This window comes from Salmo salar, chromosome 12, assembly GCF_965601325.2.
Source record: "Salmo salar chromosome 12, fSalSal1, whole genome shotgun sequence".
Lineage (NCBI taxonomy): Eukaryota > Metazoa > Chordata > Actinopteri > Salmoniformes > Salmonidae > Salmo > Salmo salar.
Window position 1 is genome coordinate 90,446,891 of NC_138302.1, and position 18,375 is coordinate 90,465,265.

The 18,375-nt window shown below is 46.1% G+C and overlaps 17 non-coding genes across 17 annotated transcripts; all 17 read left to right on the forward strand.

Annotated features, from left to right (window-relative positions):
- Window positions 1-128: 128 nt before the first annotated feature.
- Window positions 129-222, forward strand: trnai-uau (transfer RNA isoleucine (anticodon UAU)). Its single transcript has 2 exons — window positions 129-166; window positions 187-222. It is a non-coding gene; the product is annotated as a tRNA-Ile (tRNA).
- Window positions 223-647: 425 nt separating this feature from the next.
- Window positions 648-741, forward strand: trnai-uau (transfer RNA isoleucine (anticodon UAU)). The gene is made up of 2 exons: window positions 648-685; window positions 706-741. It is a non-coding gene; the product is annotated as a tRNA-Ile (tRNA).
- A 942-nt stretch (window positions 742-1,683) lies between these two features.
- trnai-uau (transfer RNA isoleucine (anticodon UAU)) lies at window positions 1,684-1,777 on the forward strand. The gene is made up of 2 exons: window positions 1,684-1,721; window positions 1,742-1,777. It is a non-coding gene; the product is annotated as a tRNA-Ile (tRNA).
- Window positions 1,778-2,719: 942 nt separating this feature from the next.
- On the forward strand, window positions 2,720-2,813 carry trnai-uau (transfer RNA isoleucine (anticodon UAU)). The gene is made up of 2 exons: window positions 2,720-2,757; window positions 2,778-2,813. It is a non-coding gene; the product is annotated as a tRNA-Ile (tRNA).
- A 942-nt stretch (window positions 2,814-3,755) lies between these two features.
- Window positions 3,756-3,849, forward strand: trnai-uau (transfer RNA isoleucine (anticodon UAU)). Its single transcript has 2 exons — window positions 3,756-3,793; window positions 3,814-3,849. It is a non-coding gene; the product is annotated as a tRNA-Ile (tRNA).
- A 941-nt stretch (window positions 3,850-4,790) lies between these two features.
- trnai-uau (transfer RNA isoleucine (anticodon UAU)) lies at window positions 4,791-4,884 on the forward strand. The gene is made up of 2 exons: window positions 4,791-4,828; window positions 4,849-4,884. It is a non-coding gene; the product is annotated as a tRNA-Ile (tRNA).
- A 1,457-nt stretch (window positions 4,885-6,341) lies between these two features.
- On the forward strand, window positions 6,342-6,435 carry trnai-uau (transfer RNA isoleucine (anticodon UAU)). Its single transcript has 2 exons — window positions 6,342-6,379; window positions 6,400-6,435. It is a non-coding gene; the product is annotated as a tRNA-Ile (tRNA).
- A 942-nt stretch (window positions 6,436-7,377) lies between these two features.
- trnai-uau (transfer RNA isoleucine (anticodon UAU)) lies at window positions 7,378-7,471 on the forward strand. Its single transcript has 2 exons — window positions 7,378-7,415; window positions 7,436-7,471. It is a non-coding gene; the product is annotated as a tRNA-Ile (tRNA).
- A 1,459-nt stretch (window positions 7,472-8,930) lies between these two features.
- On the forward strand, window positions 8,931-9,024 carry trnai-uau (transfer RNA isoleucine (anticodon UAU)). Its single transcript has 2 exons — window positions 8,931-8,968; window positions 8,989-9,024. It is a non-coding gene; the product is annotated as a tRNA-Ile (tRNA).
- A 942-nt stretch (window positions 9,025-9,966) lies between these two features.
- On the forward strand, window positions 9,967-10,060 carry trnai-uau (transfer RNA isoleucine (anticodon UAU)). The gene is made up of 2 exons: window positions 9,967-10,004; window positions 10,025-10,060. It is a non-coding gene; the product is annotated as a tRNA-Ile (tRNA).
- Window positions 10,061-11,519: 1,459 nt separating this feature from the next.
- Window positions 11,520-11,613, forward strand: trnai-uau (transfer RNA isoleucine (anticodon UAU)). The gene is made up of 2 exons: window positions 11,520-11,557; window positions 11,578-11,613. It is a non-coding gene; the product is annotated as a tRNA-Ile (tRNA).
- Window positions 11,614-12,555: 942 nt separating this feature from the next.
- Window positions 12,556-12,649, forward strand: trnai-uau (transfer RNA isoleucine (anticodon UAU)). The gene is made up of 2 exons: window positions 12,556-12,593; window positions 12,614-12,649. It is a non-coding gene; the product is annotated as a tRNA-Ile (tRNA).
- A 942-nt stretch (window positions 12,650-13,591) lies between these two features.
- Window positions 13,592-13,685, forward strand: trnai-uau (transfer RNA isoleucine (anticodon UAU)). Its single transcript has 2 exons — window positions 13,592-13,629; window positions 13,650-13,685. It is a non-coding gene; the product is annotated as a tRNA-Ile (tRNA).
- A 942-nt stretch (window positions 13,686-14,627) lies between these two features.
- trnai-uau (transfer RNA isoleucine (anticodon UAU)) lies at window positions 14,628-14,721 on the forward strand. The gene is made up of 2 exons: window positions 14,628-14,665; window positions 14,686-14,721. It is a non-coding gene; the product is annotated as a tRNA-Ile (tRNA).
- A 943-nt stretch (window positions 14,722-15,664) lies between these two features.
- On the forward strand, window positions 15,665-15,758 carry trnai-uau (transfer RNA isoleucine (anticodon UAU)). Its single transcript has 2 exons — window positions 15,665-15,702; window positions 15,723-15,758. It is a non-coding gene; the product is annotated as a tRNA-Ile (tRNA).
- A 942-nt stretch (window positions 15,759-16,700) lies between these two features.
- Window positions 16,701-16,794, forward strand: trnai-uau (transfer RNA isoleucine (anticodon UAU)). The gene is made up of 2 exons: window positions 16,701-16,738; window positions 16,759-16,794. It is a non-coding gene; the product is annotated as a tRNA-Ile (tRNA).
- A 942-nt stretch (window positions 16,795-17,736) lies between these two features.
- On the forward strand, window positions 17,737-17,830 carry trnai-uau (transfer RNA isoleucine (anticodon UAU)). Its single transcript has 2 exons — window positions 17,737-17,774; window positions 17,795-17,830. It is a non-coding gene; the product is annotated as a tRNA-Ile (tRNA).
- Window positions 17,831-18,375: the final 545 nt, after the last annotated feature.

The following is an 18,375-nucleotide window of genomic DNA, read 5'->3' on the forward strand; positions in this document are numbered from 1 at the left end:
TGAGAATATGAGTCTCGTGCTCTACCGACTGAGTTAGCCAGGAAGCTCAATTGTAGAACTGACTTCCACCAAACACCGTATACCTCTTTTTTTGCAAAATATGGTGATCAGCGAGAGTTCCTTTAACAGCTCCTGTGGCGCAATCGGTTAGCGCCTGGTACTTATACAACAGTATGCAGCGAAGCAATGCCGAGGTTGTGAGTTCGAGCCTCACCAGGAACAAATAAATTTCTTGAACCCTCTGCCTGTCAATTTCTTTTCCAGAAAAGGAGCATTTTTCAATCCATTTAGGAGGACGTTTCACAAGTAATAGGTACTTTATCAGGATAACAGGTCAGAGTGCAGGCACAGCTAGGATTCAAACCCATATTCTCCTGTATCACCAGCTAAGCCTGACACGTCAGCAATGCATGGTGGCAAGCCTGCTCGAATGTCCAAGTGCAAGGCTGTTTGCAAAGTGAGTTGGTGCATCGGCGGATAAAAAAAAATCGCCCACCATAAGGGTCAAACCAACGACTCTGAGAATATGAGTCTCGTGCTCTACCGACTGAGTTAGCCAGGAAGCTCAATTGTAGAACTGACTTCGACCGAACACCGTATACCTCTTTTTTTGCAAATTATGGTGATCAGCGAGAGTGTCTTTAACAGCTCCTGTGGCGCAATCGGTTAGCCCGTGGTACTTATACAACAGTATGCAGCGAAGCAATGCCGAGGTTGTGAGTTCGAGCCTCACCAGGAACAAATAATTTTCTTGAACCCTCTGCCTGTCAATTTCTTTTCCAGAAAAGGAGCATTTTTCAATCCATTTAGGAGGACGTTTCACAAGTAATAGGTACTTTATCAGGATAACCGGTCAGAGTGCAGGCACAGCTATGATTCAAACCCATATTCTCCTGTATCACCAGCAATGCCTGACACGTCAGCAGTGCAGGGTGGCAAGCCTGCTCGAAAGTCCAAGCTGATGGCAATTTGCAAAGTGAGTTGGTGCTTCGGCGGAGAAAAGAAGCACTCAAGGTGTGCTTCGAACCCACGAATCTGATATTTTGCATCTCTTGCTCTACCGACTGAGGTAGCCAGGAAGCTATATTGAAGTACTGACTTGCACCGAAAATCGTACAGCTCTGTTTGTGCAAAATATGGTGATCAGCGAGGGTGCTTTTAGTGGCTCCTGTGGCGCAATCGGATTGCGTGTGGTACTTATACAACAGTATGCAGTGAATCAATGCCGAGTTTGTGAGTTCAAGCTTCACCAGGAGCAAGTAATTTTCTTGAACCCTCTGCCTGTCAATTTCTTTTCCAGAAAAGGAGCATTTTTCAATCCATTTAGGAGGACGTTTCACAAGTAATAGGTACTTTATCAGGATAACAGGTCAGAGTGCAGGCACAGCTAGGATTCAAACCCATATTCTCCTGTATCACCAGCTAAGCCTGACACGTCAGCAATGCATGGTGGCAAGCCTGCTCGAATGTCCAAGTGCAAGGCTGTTTGCAAAGTGAGTTGGTGCATCGGCGGATAAAAAAAAATCGCCCACCATAAGGGTCAAACCAACGACTCTGAGAATATGAGTCTCGTGCTCTACCGACTGAGTTAGCCAGGAAGCTCAATTGTAGAACTGACTTCGACCGAACACCGTATACCTCTTTTTTTGCAAAATATGGTGATCAGCGAGAGTGTCTTTAACAGCTCCTGTGGCGCAATCGGTTAGCGCGTGGTACTTATACAACAGTATGCAGCGAAGCAATGCCGAGGTTGTGAGTTCGAGCCTCACCAGGAACAAATCATTTTCTTGAACCCTCTGCCTGTCAATTTCTTTTCCAGAAAAGGAGCATTTTTCAATCCATTTAGGAGGACGTTTCACAAGTAATAGGTACTTTATCAGGATAACCGGTCAGAGTGCAGGCACAGCTATGATTCAAACCCATATTCTCCTGTATCACCAGCAATGCCTGACACGTCAGCAGTGCAGGGTGGCAAGCCTGCTCGAAAGTCCAAGCTGATGGCAATTTGCAAAGTGAGTTGGTGCTTCGGCGGAGAAAAGAAGCACTCAAGGTGTGCTTCGAACCCACGAATCTGATATTTTGCATCTCTTGCTCTACCGACTGAGGTAGCCAGGAAGCTATATTGAAGTACTGACTTGCACCGAAAATCGTACAGCTCTGTTTGTGCAAAATATGGTGATCAGCGAGGGTGCTTTTAGTGGCTCCTGTGGCGCAATCGGATTGTGTGTGGTACTTATACAACAGTATGCAGTGAATCAATGCCGAGTTTGTGAGTTCAAGCTTCACCAGGAGCAAGTAATTTTCTTGAACCCTCTGCCTGTCAATTTCTTTTCCAGAAAAGGAGCATTTTTCAATCCATTTAGGAGGACGTTTCACAAGTAATAGGTACTTTATCAGGATAACAGGTCAGAGTGCAGGCACAGCTAGGATTCAAACCCATATTCTCCTGTATCACCAGCTAAGCCTGACACGTCAGCAATGCATGGTGGCAAGCCTGCTCGAATGTCCAAGTGCAAGGCTGTTTGCAAAGTGAGTTGGTGCATCGGCGGATAAAAAAAAATCGCCCACCATAAGGGTCAAACCAACGACTCTGAGAATATGAGTCTCGTGCTCTACCGACTGAGTTAGCCAGGAAGCTCAATTGTAGAACTGACTTCGACCGAACACCGTATACCTCTTTTTTTGCAAAATATGGTGATCAGCGAGAGTGTCTTTAACAGCTCCTGTGGCGCAATCGGTTAGCGCGTGGTACTTATACAACAGTATGCAGCGAAGCAATGCCGAGGTTGTGAGTTCGAGCCTCACCAGGAACAGATAATTTTCTTGAACCCTCTGCCTGTCAATTTCTTTTCCAGAAAAGGAGCATTTATCAATCCATTTAGGAGGACGTTTCACAAGTAATAGGTACTTTATCAGGATAACAGGTCAGAGTGCAGGCACAGCTAGGATTCAAACCCATATTCTCCTGTATCACCAGCTAAGCCTGACACGTCAGCAATGCATGGTGGCAAGCCTGCTCGAAAGTCCAAGCTGATGGCAATTTGCAAAGTGAGTTGGTGCTTCGGCGGAGAAAAGAAGCACTCAAGGTGTGCTTCGAACCCACGAATCTGATATTTTGCGTCTCTTGCTCTACCGACTGAGGTAGCCAGGAAGCTATATTGAAGTACTGACTTGCACCGAAAATCGTACAGCTCTGTTTGTGCAAAATATGGTGATCAGCGAGAGTGCTTTTAGTGGCTCCTGTGGCGCAATCGGATTGCGTGTGGTACTTATACAACAGTATGCAGTGAATCAATGCCGAGTTTGTGAGTTCAAGCTTCACCAGGAGCAAGTCACTTACTTAAAGCCTCTGCCTGTCAATTACTTGTACCTGAAAGGAGGATTTTTCAATCCATTTAGGAGGACGTTTCACAAGTAATAGGTACGTTATTAGGATAACAGGTCAGAGTGCAGGCACAGCTAGGATTCAAACCCATATTCTCCTGTATCACCAGCTAAGCCTGACACGTCAGCAATGCATGGTGGCAATCCTGCTCGAATGTCCAAGTGCAAGGCTGTTTGCAAAGTGAGTTGGTGCATCGGCGGATAAAAAAAAATCGCCCACCATAAGGGTCAAACCAACGACTCTGAGAATATGAGTCTCGTGCTCTACCGACTGAGTTAGCCAGGAAGCTCAATTGTAGAACTGACTTCGACCGAACACCGTATACCTCTTTTTTTGCAAAATATGGTGATCAGCGAGAGTGTCTTTAACAGCTCCTGTGGCGCAATCGGTTAGCGCGTGGTACTTATACAACAGTATGCAGCGAAGCAATGCCGAGGTTGTGAGTTCGAGCCTCACCAGGAACAAATAATTTTCTTGAACCCTCTGCCTGTCAATTTCTTTTCCAGAAAAGGAGCATTTTTCAATCCATTTAGGAGGACGTTTCACAAGTAATAGGTACTTTATCAGGATAACCGGTCAGAGTGCAGGCACAGCTATGATTCAAACCCATATTCTCCTGTATCACCAGCAATGCCTGACACGTCAGCAGTGCAGGGTGGCAAGCCTGCTCGAAAGTCCAAGCTGATGGCAATTTGCAAAGTGAGTTGGTGCTTCGGCGGAGAAAAGAAGCACTCAAGGTGTGCTTCAAACCCACGAATCTGATATATTGCGTCTCTTGCTCTACCGACTGAGGTAGCCAGGAAGCTATATTGAAGTACTGACTTGCACCGAAAATCGTACAGCTCTGTTTGTGCAAAATATGGTGATCAGCGAGAGTGCTTTTAGTGGCTCCTGTGGCGCAATCGGATTGCGTGTGGTACTTATACAACAGTATGCAGTGAATCAATGCCGAGTTTGTGAGTTCAAGCTTCACCAGGAGCAAGTCACTTACTTAAAGCCTCTGCCAGTCAATTTCTTGTACCTGAAAGGAGGATTTTTCAATCCATTTAGGAGGACGTTTCACAAGTAATAGGTACGTTATTAGGATAACAGGTCAGAGTGCAGGCACAGCTAGGATTCAAACCCATATTCTCCTGTATCACCAGCTAAGCCTGACACGTCAGCAATGCATGGTGGCAAGCCTGCTCGAATGTCCAAGTGCAAGGCTGTTTGCAAAGTGAGTTGGTGCATCGGCGGATAAAAAATATCGCCCACCATAAGGGTCAAACCAACGACTCTGAGAATATGAGTCTCGTGCTCTACCGACTGAGTTAGCCAGGAAGCTCAATTGTAGAACTGACTTCAACCAAACACCGTATACCTCTTTTTTTGCAAAATATGGTGATCAGCGAGAGTTCCTTTAACAGCTCCTGTGGCGCAATCGGTTAGCGCGTGGTACTTATACAACAGTATTCAGCGAAGCAATGCTGAGGTTGTGAGTTCGAGCCTCATCAGGAACAAATAATTTTCTTGAACCCTCTGCCTGTCAATTTCTTTTCCAGAAAAGGAGCATTTTTCAATCCATTTAGGAGGACGTTTCACAAGTAATAGGTACTTTATCAGGATAACAGGTCAGAGTGCAGGCACAGCTAGGATTCAAACCCATATTCTCCTGTATCACCAGCTAAGCCTGACACGTCAGCAATGCAGGGTGGCAAGCCTGCTCGAAAGTCCAAGCTGATGGCAATTTGCAAAGTGAGTTGGTGCTTCGGCGGAGAAAAGAAGCACTCAAGGTGTGGCTCGAACCCACGACTCAGAATATGAGTCTCGTGCTCTACCGACTGAGGTAGCCAGGAAGCTATATTGAAGTACTGACTTGCACCGAAAATCGTACAGCTCTGTTTGTGCAAAATATGGTGATCAGCGAGAGTGCTTTTAGTGGCTCCTGTGGCGCAATCGGATTGCGTGTGGTACTTATACAACAGTATGCAGTGAATCAATGCCGAGTTTGTGAGTTCAACCTTCACCAGGAGCAAGTCACTTACTTAAAGCCTCTGCCTGTCAATTACTTGTACCTGAAAGGAGGATTTTTCAATCCATTTAGGAGGACGTTTCACAAGTAATAGGTACTTTATCAGGATAACCGGTCAGAGTGCAGGGACAGCTATGATTCAAACCCATATTCTCCTGTATCACCAGCAATGCCTGACACGTCAGCAGTGCAGGGTGGCAAGCCTGCTCGAAAGTCCAAGCTGATGGCAATTTGCAAAGTGAGTTGGTGCTTCGGCGGAGAAAAGAAGCACTCAAGGTGTGCTTCGAACCCACGAATCTGATATTTTGCCTCTCTTGCTCTACCGACTGAGGTAGCCAGGAAGCTATATTGAAGTACTGACTTGCACCGAAAATCGTACAGCTCTGTTTGTGCAAAATATGGTAATCAGCGAGAGTGCTTTTAGTGGCTCCTGTGGCGCAATCGGATTGCGTGTGGTACTTATACAACAGTATGCAGTGAATCAATGCCGAGGTTGTGAGTTCAAGCTTCACCAGGACCAAGTCACTTACTTAAAGCCTCTGCCTGTCAATTTCTTGTACCTGAAAGGAGGATTTTTCAATCCATTTAGGAGGACGTTTCACAAGTAATAGGTGCGTTATTAGGATAACAGGTCAGAGTGCAGGCACAGCTAGGATTCAAACCCATATTCTCCTGTATCACCAGCTAAGCCTGACACGTCAGCAATGCATGGTGGCAAGCCTGCTCGAATGTCCAAGTGCAAGGCTGTTTGCAAAGTGAGTTGGTGCATCGGCGGATAAAAAAAAATCGCCCACCATAAGGGTCAAACCAACGACTCTGAGAATATGAGTCTCGTGCTCTACCGACTGAGTTAGCCAGGAAGCTCAATTGTAGAACTGACTTCGACCGAACACCGTATACCTCTTTTTTTGCAAAATATGGTGATCAGCGAGAGTTCCTTTAACAGCTCCTGTGGCGCAATCGGTTAGCGCGTGGTACTTATACAACAGTATGCAGCGAAGCAATGCCGAGGTTGTGAGTTCGAGCCTCACCAGGAACAAATAATTTTCTTGAACCCTCTGCCTGTCAATTTCTTTTCCAGAAAAGGAGCATTTTTCAATCCATTTAGGAGGACGTTTCACAAGTAATAGCTAATTTATCAGGATAACCGGTCAGAGTGCAGGCACAGCTATGATTCAAACCCATATTCTCCTGTATCACCAGCAATGCCTGACACGTCAGCAGTGCACGGTGGCAAGCCTGCTCAAAAGTCCAAGCTGATGGCAATTTGCAAAGTGAGTTGGTGCTTCGGCGGAGAAAAGAAGCACTCAAGGTGTGCTTCGAACCCACGAATCTGATATTTTGCGTCTCTTGCTCTACCGACTGAGGTAGCCAGGAAGCTATATTGAAGTACTGACTTGCACCGAAAATCGTACAGCTCTGTTTGTGAAAAATATGGTAATCAGCGAGAGTGCTTTTAGTGGCTCCTGTGGCGCAATCGGATTGCGTGTGGTACTTATACAACAGTATGCAGTGAATCAATGCCGAGGTTGTGAGTTCAAGCTTCACCAGGACCAAGTCACTTACTTAAAGCCTCTGCCTGTCAATTTCTTGTACCTGAAAGGAGGATTTTTCAATCCATTTCGGAGGACGTTTCACAAGTAATAGGTACGTTATTAGGATAACAGGTCAGAGTGCAGGCACAGCTAGGATTCAAACCCATATTCTCCTGTATCACCAGCTAAGCCTGAAACGTCAGCAATGCATGGTGGCAAGCCTGCTCGAATGTCCAAGTGCAAGGCTGTTTGCAAAGTGAGTTGGTGCATCGGCGGATAAAAAAAAATCGCCCACCATAAGGGTCAAACCAACGACTCTGAGAATATGAGTCTCGTGCTCTACCGACTGAGTTAGCCAGGAAGCTCAATTGTAGAACTGACTTCGACCGAACACCGTATACCTCTTTTTTTGCAAAATATGGTGATCAGCGAGAGTGTCTTTAACAGCTCCTGTGGCGCAATCGGTTAGCGCGTGGTACTTATACAACAGTATGCAGTGAAGCAATGCCGAGGTTGTGAGTTCGAGCCTCACCAGGAACAAATAATTTTCTTGAACCCTCTGCCTGTCAATTTCTTTTCCAGAAAAGGAGCATTTTTCAATCCATTTAGGAGGACGTTTCACAAGTAATAGGTACTTTATCAGGATAACCGGTCAGAGTGCAGGCACAGCTATGATTCAAACCCATATTCTCCTGTATCACCAGCAATGCCTGACACGTCAGCAGTGCAGGGTGGCAAGCCTGCTCGAAAGTCCAAGCTGATGGCAATTTGCAAAGTGAGTTGGTGCTTCGGCGGAGAAAAGAAGCACTCAAGGTGTGCTTCGAACCCACGAATCTGATATTTTGCGTCTCTTGCTCTACCGACTGAGGTAGCCAGGAAGCTATATTGAAGTACTGACTTGCACCGAAAATCGTACAGCTCTGTTTGTGCAAAATATGGTGATCAGCGAGAGTGCTTTTAGTGGCTCCTGTGGCGCAATCGGATTGCGTGTGGTACTTATACAACAGTATGCAGTGAATCAATGCCGAGTTTGTGAGTTCAACCTTCACCAGGAGCAAGTCACTTACTTAAAGCCTCTGCCTGTCAATTACTTGTACCTGAAAGGAGGATTTTTCAATCCATTTAGGAGGACGTTTCACAAGTAATAGGTACTTTATCAGGATAACCGGTCAGAGTGCAGGGACAGCTATGATTCAAACCCATATTCTCCTGTATCACCAGCAATGCCTGACACGTCAGCAGTGCAGGGTGGCAAGCCTGCTCGAAAGTCCAAGCTGATGGCAATTTGCAAAGTGAGTTGGTGCTTCGGCGGAGAAAAGAAGCACTCAAGGTGTGCTTCGAACCCACGAATCTGATATTTTGCGTCTCTTGCTCTACCGACTGAGGTAGCCAGGAAGCTATATTGAAGTACTGACTTGCACCGAAAATCGTACAGCTCTGTTTGTGCAAAATATGGTAATCAGCGAGAGTGCTTTTAGTGGCTCCTGTGGCGCAATCGGATTGCGTGTGGTACTTATACAACAGTATGCAGTGAATCAATGCCGAGGTTGTGAGTTCAAGCTTCACCAGGACCAAGTCACTTACTTATAGCCTCTGCCTGTCAATTTCTTGTACCTGAAAGGAGGATTTTTCAATCCATTTCGGAGGACGTTTCACAAGTAATAGGTACGTTATTAGGATAACAGGTCAGAGTGCAGGCACAGCTAGGATTCAAACCCATATTCTCCTGTATCACCAGCTAAGCCTGACACGTCAGCAATGCATGGTGGCAAGCCTGCTCGAATGTCCAAATGCAAGGCTGTTTGCAAAGTGAGTTGGTGCATCGGCGGATAAAAAAAAATCGCCCACCATAAGGGTCAAACCAACGACTCTGAGAATATGAGTCTCGTGCTCTACCGACTGAGTTAGCCAGGAAGCTCAATTGTAGAACTGACTTCGACCGAACACCGTATACCTCTTTTTTTGCAAATTATGGTGATCAGCGAGAGTGTCTTTAACAGCTCCTGTGGCGCAATCGGTTAGCGCGTGGTACTTATACAACAGTATGCAGCGAAGCAATGCCGAGGTTGTGAGTTCGAGCCTCACCAGGAACAAATCATTTTCTTGAACCCTCTGCCTGTCAATTTCTTTTCCAGAAAAGGAGCATTTTTCAATCCATTTAGGAGGACGTTTCACAAGTAATAGGTACTTTATCAGGATAACCGGTCAGAGTGCAGGCACAGCTATGATTCAAACCCATATTCTCCTGTATCACCAGCAATGCCTGACACGTCAGCAGTGCAGGGTGGCAAGCCTGCTCAAAAGTCCAAGCTGATGGCAATTTGCAAAGTGAGTTGGTGCTTCGGCGGAGAAAAGAACCACTCAAGGTGTGGCTCGAACCCACGACTCAGACATTTTGCGTCTCTTGCTCTACCGACTGAGGTAGCCAAGAAGCTCAATTGAAGTACTGACTTTCACCGAATATCGTACAGCTCTGTTTGTGCAAAATATGGTGATCAGCGAGAGTGCTTTTAGTGGCTCCTGTGGCGCAATCGGATTGCGTGTGGTACTTATACAACAGTATGCAGTGAAGCAATGCCGAGTTTGTGAGTTCAAGCTTCACCAGGAGCAAGTCACTTACTTAAAGCCTCTGCCTGTCAATTTCTTGTACCTGAAAGGAGGATTTTTCAATCCATTTAGGAGGACGTTTCACAAGTAATAGGTACGTTATTAGGATAACAGGTCAGAGTGCAGGCACAGCTAGGATTCAAACCCATATTCTCCTGTATCACCAGCTAAGCCTGACACGTCAGCAATGCATGGTGGCAAGCCTGCTCGAATGTCCAAGTGCAAGGCTGTTTGCAAAGTGAGTTGGTGCATCGGCGGATAAAAAAAAATCGCCCACCATAAGGGTCAAACCAACGACTCTGAGATAATGAGTCTCGTGCTCTACCGACTGAGTTAGCCAGGAAGCTCAATTGTAGAACTGACTTCAACCAAACACCGTATACCTCTTTTTTTGCAAAATATGGTGATCAGCGAGAGTTCCTTTAACAGCTCCTGTGGCGCAATCGGTTAGCGCGTGGTACGTATACAACAGTATGCAGCGAAGCAATGCCGAGGTTGTGAGTTCGAGCCTCACCAGGAACAAATAATTTTCTTGAACCCTCTGCCTGTCAATTTCTTTTCCAGAAAAGGAGCATTTTTCAATCCATTTCGGAGGACGTTTCACAAGTAATAGGTACTTTATCAGGATAACCGGTCAGAGTGCAGGCACAGCTATGATTCAAACCCATATTCTCCTGTATCACCAGCAATGCCTGACACGTCAGCAGTGCAGGGTGGCAAGCCTGCTCGAAAGTCCAAGCTGATGGCAATTTGCAAAGTGAGTTGGTGCTTCGGCGGAGAAAAGAAGCACTCAAGGTGTGCTTCGAACCCACGAATCTGATATTTTGCGTCTCTTGCTCTACCGACTGAGGTAGCCAGGAAGCTATATTGAAGTACTGACTTGCACCGAAAATCGTACAGCTCTGTTTGTGCAAAATATGGTGATCAGCGAGAGTGCTTTTAGTGGCTCCTGTGGCGCAATCGGATTGCGTGTGGTACTTAAACAACAGTATGCAGTGAATCAATGCCGAGTTTGTGAGTTCAAGCTTCTCCAGGAGCAAGTCACTTACTTAAAGCCTCTGCCTGTCAATTACTTGTACCTGAAAGGAGGATTTTTCAATCCATTTAGGAGGACGTTTCACAAGTAATACGTACTTTATCAGGATAACAGGTCAGAGTGCAGGCACAGCTATGATTCAAACCCATATTCTCCTGTATCACCAGCAATGCCTGACACGTCAGCAGTGCAGGGTGGCAAGCCTGCTCGAAAGTCCAAGCTGATGGCAATTTGCAAAGTGAGTTGGTGCTTCGGCGGAGAAAAGAAGCACTCAAGGTGTGCTTCGAACCCACGAATCTGATATTTTGCGTCTCTTGCTCTACCGACTGAGGTAGCCAGGAAGCTATATTGAAGTACTGACTTGCACCGAAAATCGTACAGCTCTGTTTGTGCAAAATATGGTGATCAGCGAGAGTGCTTTTAGTGGCTCCTGTGGCGCAATCGGATTGCGTGTGGTACTTATACAACAGTATGCAGCGAAGCAATGCCGAGGTTGTGAGTTCAAGCTTCACCAGGAGCAAGTCACTTACTTAAAGCCTCTGCCTGTCAATTTCTTGTACCTGAAAGGAGGATTTTTCAATCCATTTAGGAGGACGTTTCACAAGTAATAGGTACGTTATTAGGATAACAGGTCAGAGTGCAGGCACAGCTAGGATTCAAACCCATATTCTCCTGTATCACCAGCTAAGCCTGACACGTCAGCAATGCATGGTGGCAAGCCTGCTCGAATGTCCAAGTGCAAGGCTGTTTGCAAAGTGAGTTGGTGCATCGGCGGATAAAAAAAAATCGCCCACCATAAGGGTCAAACCAACGACTCTGAGATAATGAGTCTCGTGCTCTACCGACTGAGTTAGCCAGGAAGCTCAATTGTAGAACTGACTTCAACCAAACACCGTATACCTCTTTTTTTGCAAAATATGGTGATCAGCGAGAGTTCCTTTAACAGCTCCTGTGGCGCAATCGGTTAGCGCGTGGTACGTATACAACAGTATGCAGCGAAGCAATGCCGAGGTTGTGAGTTCGAGCCTCACCAGGAACAAATAATTTTCTTGAACCCTCTGCCTGTCAATTTCTTTTCCAGAAAAGGAGCATTTTTCAATCCATTTCGGAGGACGTTTCACAAGTAATAGGTACTTTATCAGGATAACCGGTCAGAGTGCAGGCACAGCTATGATTCAAACCCATATTCTCCTGTATCACCAGCAATGCCTGACACGTCAGCAGTGCAGGGTGGCAAGCCTGCTCGAAAGTCCAAGCTGATGGCAATTTGCAAAGTGAGTTGGTGCTTCGGCGGAGAAAAGAAGCACTCAAGGTGTGCTTCGAACCCACGAATCTGATATTTTGCGTCTCTTGCTCTACCGACTGAGGTAGCCAGGAAGCTATATTGAAGTACTGACTTGCACCGAAAATCGTACAGCTCTGTTTGTGCAAAATATGGTGATCAGCGAGAGTGCTTTTAGTGGCTCCTGTGGCGCAATCGGATTGCGTGTGGTACTTAAACAACAGTATGCAGTGAATCAATGCCGAGTTTGTGAGTTCAAGCTTCTCCAGGAGCAAGTCACTTACTTAAAGCCTCTGCCTGTCAATTACTTGTACCTGAAAGGAGGATTTTTCAATCCATTTAGGAGGACGTTTCACAAGTAATAGGTACGTTATTAGGATAACAGGTCAGAGTGCAGGCACAGCTAGGATTCAAACCCATATTCTCCTGTATCACCAGCTAAGCCTGACACGTCAGCAATGCATGGTGGCAAGCCTGCTCGAATGTCCAAGTGCAAGGCTGTTTGCAAAGTGAGTTGGTGCATCGGCGGATAAAAAAAAATCGCCCACCATAAGGGTCAAACCAACGACTCTGAGAATATGAGTCTCGTGCTCTACCGACTGAGTTAGCCAGGAAGCTCAATTGTAGAACTGACTTCAACCAAACACCGTATACCTCTTTTTTTGCAAAATATGGTGATCAGCGAGAGTTCCTTTAACAGCTCCTGTGGCGCAATCGGTTAGCGCGTGGTACTTATACAACAGTATGCAGCGAAGCAATGCCGAGGTTGTGAGTTCGAGCCTCACCAGGAACAAATAATTTTCTTGAACCCTCTGCCTGTCAATTTCTTTTCCAGAAAAGGAGCATTTTTCAATCCATTTAGGAGGACGTTTCACAAGTAATAGGTACTTTATCAGGATAACCGGTCAGAGTGCAGGCACAGCTATGATTCAAACCCATATTCTCCTGTATCACCAGCAATGCCTGACACGTCAGCAGTGCAGGGTGGCAAGCCTGCTCGAAAGTCCAAGCTGATGGCAATTTGCAAAGTGAGTTGGTGCTTCGGCGGAGAAAAGAAGCACTCAAGGTGTGCTTCGAACCCACGAATCTGATATTTTGCGTCTCTTGCTCTACCGACTGAGGTAGCCAGGAAGCTATATTGAAGTACTGACTTGCACCGAAAATCGTACAGCTCTGTTTGTGCAAAATATGGTGATCAGCGAGAGTGCTTTTAGTGGCTCCTGTGGCGCAATCGGATTGCGTGTGGTACTTATACAACAGTATGCAGTGAATCAATGCCGAGTTTGTGAGTTCAAGCTTCACCAGGAGCAAGTCACTTACTTAAAGCCTCTGCCTGTCAATTTCTTGTACCTGAAAGGAGGATTTTTCAATCCATTTAGGAGGACGTTTCACAAGTAATAGGTACGTTATTAGGATAACAGGTCAGAGTGCAGGCACAGCTAGGATTCAAACCCATATTCTCCTGTATCACCAGCTAAGCCTGACACGTCAGCAATGCATGGTGGCAAGCCTGCTCGAATGTCCAAGTGCAAGGCTGTTTGCAAAGTGAGTTGGTGCATCGGCGGATAAAAAAAAATCGCCCACCATAAGGGTCAAACCAACGACTCTGAGAATATGAGTCTCGTGCTCTACCGACTGAGTTAGCCAGGAAGCTCAATTGTAGAACTGACTTCAACCAAACACCGTATACCTCTTTTTTTGCAAAATATGGTGATCAGCGAGAGTTCCTTTAACAGCTCCTGTGGCGCAATCGGTTAGCGCGTGGTACTTATACAACAGTATGCAGCGAAGCAATGCCGAGGTTGTGAGTTCGAGCCTCACCAGGAACAAATAATTTTCTTGAACCCTCTGCCTGTCAATTTCTTTTCCAGAAAAGGAGCATTTTTCAATCCATTTCGGAGGACGTTTCACAAGTAATAGGTACTTTATCAGGATAACCGGTCAGAGTGCAGGCACAGCTATGATTCAAACCCATATTCTCCTGTATCACCAGCAATGCCTGACACGTCAGCAGTGCAGGGTGGCAAGCCTGCTCGAAAGTCCAAGCTGATGGCAATTTGCAAAGTGAGTTGGTGCTTCGGCGGAGAAAAGAAGCACTCAAGGTGTGCTTCGAACCCACGAATCTGATATTTTGCGTCTCTTGCTCTACCGACTGAGGTAGCCAGGAAGCTATATTGAAGTACTGACTTGCACCGAAAATCGTACAGCTCTGTTTGTGCAAAATATGGTGATCAGCGAGAGTGCTTTTAGTGGCTCCTGTGGCGCAATCGGATTGCGTGTGGTACTTATACAACAGTATGCAGTGAATCAATGCCGAGTTTATGAGTTCAAGCTTCACCAGGAGCAAGTCACTTACTTAAAGCCTCTGCCTGTCAATTTCTTGTACCTGAAAGGAGGATTTTTCAATCCATTTAGGAGGACGTTTCACAAGTAATAGGTACGTTATTAGGATAACAGGTCAGAGTGCAGGCACAGCTAGGATTCAAACCCATATTCTCCTGTATCACCAGCTAAGCCTGACACGTCAGCAATGCATGGTGGCAAGCCTGCTCGAATGTCCAAGTGCAAGGCTGTTTGCAAAGTGAGTTGGTGCATCGGCGGATAAAAAAAAATCGCCCACCATAAGGGTCAAACCAACGACTCTGAGAATATGAGTCTCGTGCTCTACCGACTGAGTTAGCCAGGAAGCTCAATTGTAGAACTGACTTCGACCGAACACCGTATACCTCTTTTTTTGCAAAATATGGTGATCAGCGAGAGTTCCTTTAACAGCTCCTGTGGCGCAATCGGTTAGCGCGTGGTACTTATACAACAGTATGCAGCGAAGCAATGCCGAGGTTGTGAGTTCGAGCCTCACCAGGAACAAATAATTTTCTTGAACCCTCTGCCTGTCAATTTCTTTTCCAGAAAAGGAGCATTTTTCAATCCATTTAGGAGGACGTTTCACAAGTAATAGGTACTTTATCAGGATAACCGGTCAGAGTGCAGGCACAGCTATGATTCAAACCCATATTCTCCTGTATCACCAGCAATGCCTGACACGTCAGCAGTGCAGGGTGGCAAGCCTGCTCGAAAGTCCAAGCTGATGGCAATTTGCAAAGTGAGTTGGTGCTTCGGCGGAGAAAAGAAGCACTCAAGGTGTGCTTCGAACCCACGAATCTGATATTTTGCGTCTCTTGCTCTACCGACTGAGGTAGCCAGGAAGCTATATTGAAGTACTGACTTGCACCGAAAATCGTACAGCTCTGTTTGTGCAAAATATGGTGATCAGCGAGAGTGCTTTTAGTGGCTCCTGTGGCGCAATCGGATTGCGTGTGGTACTTATACAACAGTATGCAGTGAATCAATGCCGAGTTTGTGAGTTCAAGCTTCACCAGGAGCAAGTCACTTACTTAAAGCCTCTGCCTGTCAATTTCTTGTACCTGAAAGGAGGATTTTTCAATCCATTTAGGAGGACGTTTCACAAGTAATAGGTACGTTATTAGGATAACAGGTCAGAGTGCAGGCACAGCTAGGATTTAAACCCATATTCTCCTGTATCACCAGCTAAGCCTGACACGTCAGCAATGCATGGTGGCAAGCCTGCTCGAATGTCCAAGTGCAAGGCTGTTTGCAAAGTGAGTTGGTGCATCGGCGGATAAAAAAAAAATCGCCCACCATAAGGGTCAAACCAACGACTCTGAGAATATGAGTCTCGTGCTCTACCGACTGAGTTAGCCAGGAAGCTCAATTGTAGAACTGACTTCGACCGAACACCGTATACCTCTTTTTTTGCAAAATATGGTGATCAGCGAGAGTGTCTTTAACAGCTCCTGTGGCGCAATCGGTTAGCGCGTGGTACTTATACAACAGTATGCAGCGAAGCAATGCCGAGGTTGTGAGTTCGAGCCTCACCAGGAACAAATAATTTTCTTGAACCCTCTGCCTGTCAATTTCTTTTCCAGAAAAGGAGCATTTTTCAATCCATTTAGGAGGACGTTTCACAAGTAATAGGTACTTTATCAGGATAACCGGTCAGAGTGCAGGCACAGCTATGATTCAAACCCATATTCTCCTGTATCACCAGCAATGCCTGACACGTCAGCAGTGCAGGGTGGCAAGCCTGCTCGAAAGTCCAAGCTGATGGCAATTTGCAAAGTGAGTTGGTGCTTCGGCGGAGAAAAGAAGCACTCAAGGTGTGCTTCGAACCCACGAATCTGATATTTTGCGTCTCTTGCTCTACCGACTGAGGTAGCCAGGAAGCTATATTGAAGTACTGACTTGCACCGAAAATCGTACAGCTCTGTTTGTGCAAAATATGGTGATCAGCGAGAGTGCTTTTAGTGGCTCCTGTGGCGCAATCGGATTGCGTGTGGTACTTATACAACAGTATGCAGTGAATCAATGCCGAGTTTGTGAGTTCAAGCTTCACCAGGAGCAAGTCACTTACTTAAAGCCTCTGCCTGTCAATTTCTTGTACCTGAAAGGAGGATTTTTCAATCCATTTAGGAGGACGTTTCACAAGTAATAGGTACGTTATTAGGATAACAGGTCAGAGTGCAGGCACAGCTAGGATTCAAACCCATATTCTCCTGTATCACCAGCTAAGCCTGACACGTCAGCAATGCATGGTGGCAAGCCTGCTCGAATGTCCAAGTGCAAGGCTGTTTGCAAAGTGAGTTGGTGCATCGGCGGATAAAAAAAAATCGCCCACCATAAGGGTCAAACCAACGACTCTGAGAATATGAGTCTCGTGCTCTACCGACTGAGTTAGCCAGGAAGCTCAATTGTAGAACTGACTTCAACCAAACACCGTATACCTCTTTTTTTGCAAAATATGGTGATCAGCGAGAGTTCCTTTAACAGCTCCTGTGGCGCAATCGGTTAGCGCGTGGTACTTATACAACAGTATGCAGCGAAGCAATGCCGAGGTTGTGAGTTCGAGCCTCACCAGGAACAAATAATTTTCTTGAACCCTCTGCCTGTCAATTTCTTTTCCAGAAAAGGAGCATTTTTCAATCCATTTAGGAGGACGTTTCACAAGTAATAGGTACTTTATCAGGATAACCGGTCAGAGTGCAGGCACAGCTATGATTCAAACCCATATTCTCCTGTATCACCAGCAATGCCTGACACGTCAGCAGTGCAGGGTGGCAAGCCTGCTCGAAAGTCCAAGCTGATGGCAATTTGCAAAGTGAGTTGGTGCTTCGGCGGAGAAAAGAAGCACTCAAGGTGTGCTTCGAACCCACGAATCTGATATTTTGCGTCTCTTGCTCTACCGACTGAGGTAGCCAGGAAGCTATATTGAAGTACTGACTTGCACCGAAAATCGTACAGCTCTGTTTGTGCAAAATATGGTGATCAGCGAGAGTGCTTTTAGTGGCTCCTGTGGCGCAATCGGATTGCGTGTGGTACTTATACAACAGTATGCAGTGAATCAATGCCGAGTTTGTGAGTTCAAGCTTCACCAGGAGCAAGTCACTTACTTAAAGCCTCTGCCTGTCAATTTCTTGTACCTGAAAGGAGGATTTTTCAATCCATTTAGGAGGACGTTTCACAAGTAATAGGTACGTTATTAGGATAACAGGTCAGAGTGCAGGCACAGCTAGGATTCAAACCCATATTCTCCTGTATCACCAGCTAAGCCTGACACGTCAGCAATGCATGGTGGCAAGCCTGCTCGAATGTCCAAGTGCAAGGCTGTTTGCAAAGTGAGTTGGTGCATCGGCGGATAAAAAAAAATCGCCCACCATAAGGGTCAAACCAACGACTCTGAGAATATGAGTCTCGTGCTCTACCGACTGAGTTAGCCAGGAAGCTCAATTGTAGAACTGACTTCGACCGAACACCGTATACCTCTTTTTTTGCAAAATATGGTGATCAGCGAGAGTGTCTTTAACAGCTCCTGTGGCGCAATCGGTTAGCGCGTGGTACTTATACAACAGTATGCAGCGAAGCAATGCCGAGGTTGTGAGTTCGAGCCTCACCAGGAACAAATAATTTTCTTGAACCCTCTGCCTGTCAATTTCTTTTCCAGAAAAGGAGCATTTTTCAATCCATTTAGGAGGACGTTTCACAAGTAATAGGTACTTTATCAGGATAACCGGTCAGAGTGCAGGCACAGCTATGATTCAAACCCATATTCTCCTGTATCACCAGCAATGCCTGACACGTCAGCAGTGCAGGGTGGCAAGCCTGCTCGAAAGTCCAAGCTGATGGCAATTTGCAAAGTGAGTTGGTGCTTCGGCGGAGAAAAGAAGCACTCAAGGTGTGCTTCGAACCCACGAATCTGATATTTTGCGTCTCTTGCTCTACCGACTGAGGTAGCCAGGAAGCTATATTGAAGTACTGACTTGCACCGAAAATCGTACAGCTCTGTTTGTGCAAAATATGGTGATCAGCGAGAGTGCTTTTAGTGGCTCCTGTGGCGCAATCGGATTGCGTGTGGTACTTATACAACAGTATGCAGTGAATCAATGCCGAGTTTGTGAGTTCAAGCTTCACCAGGAGCAAGTCACTTACTTAAAGCCTCTGCCTGTC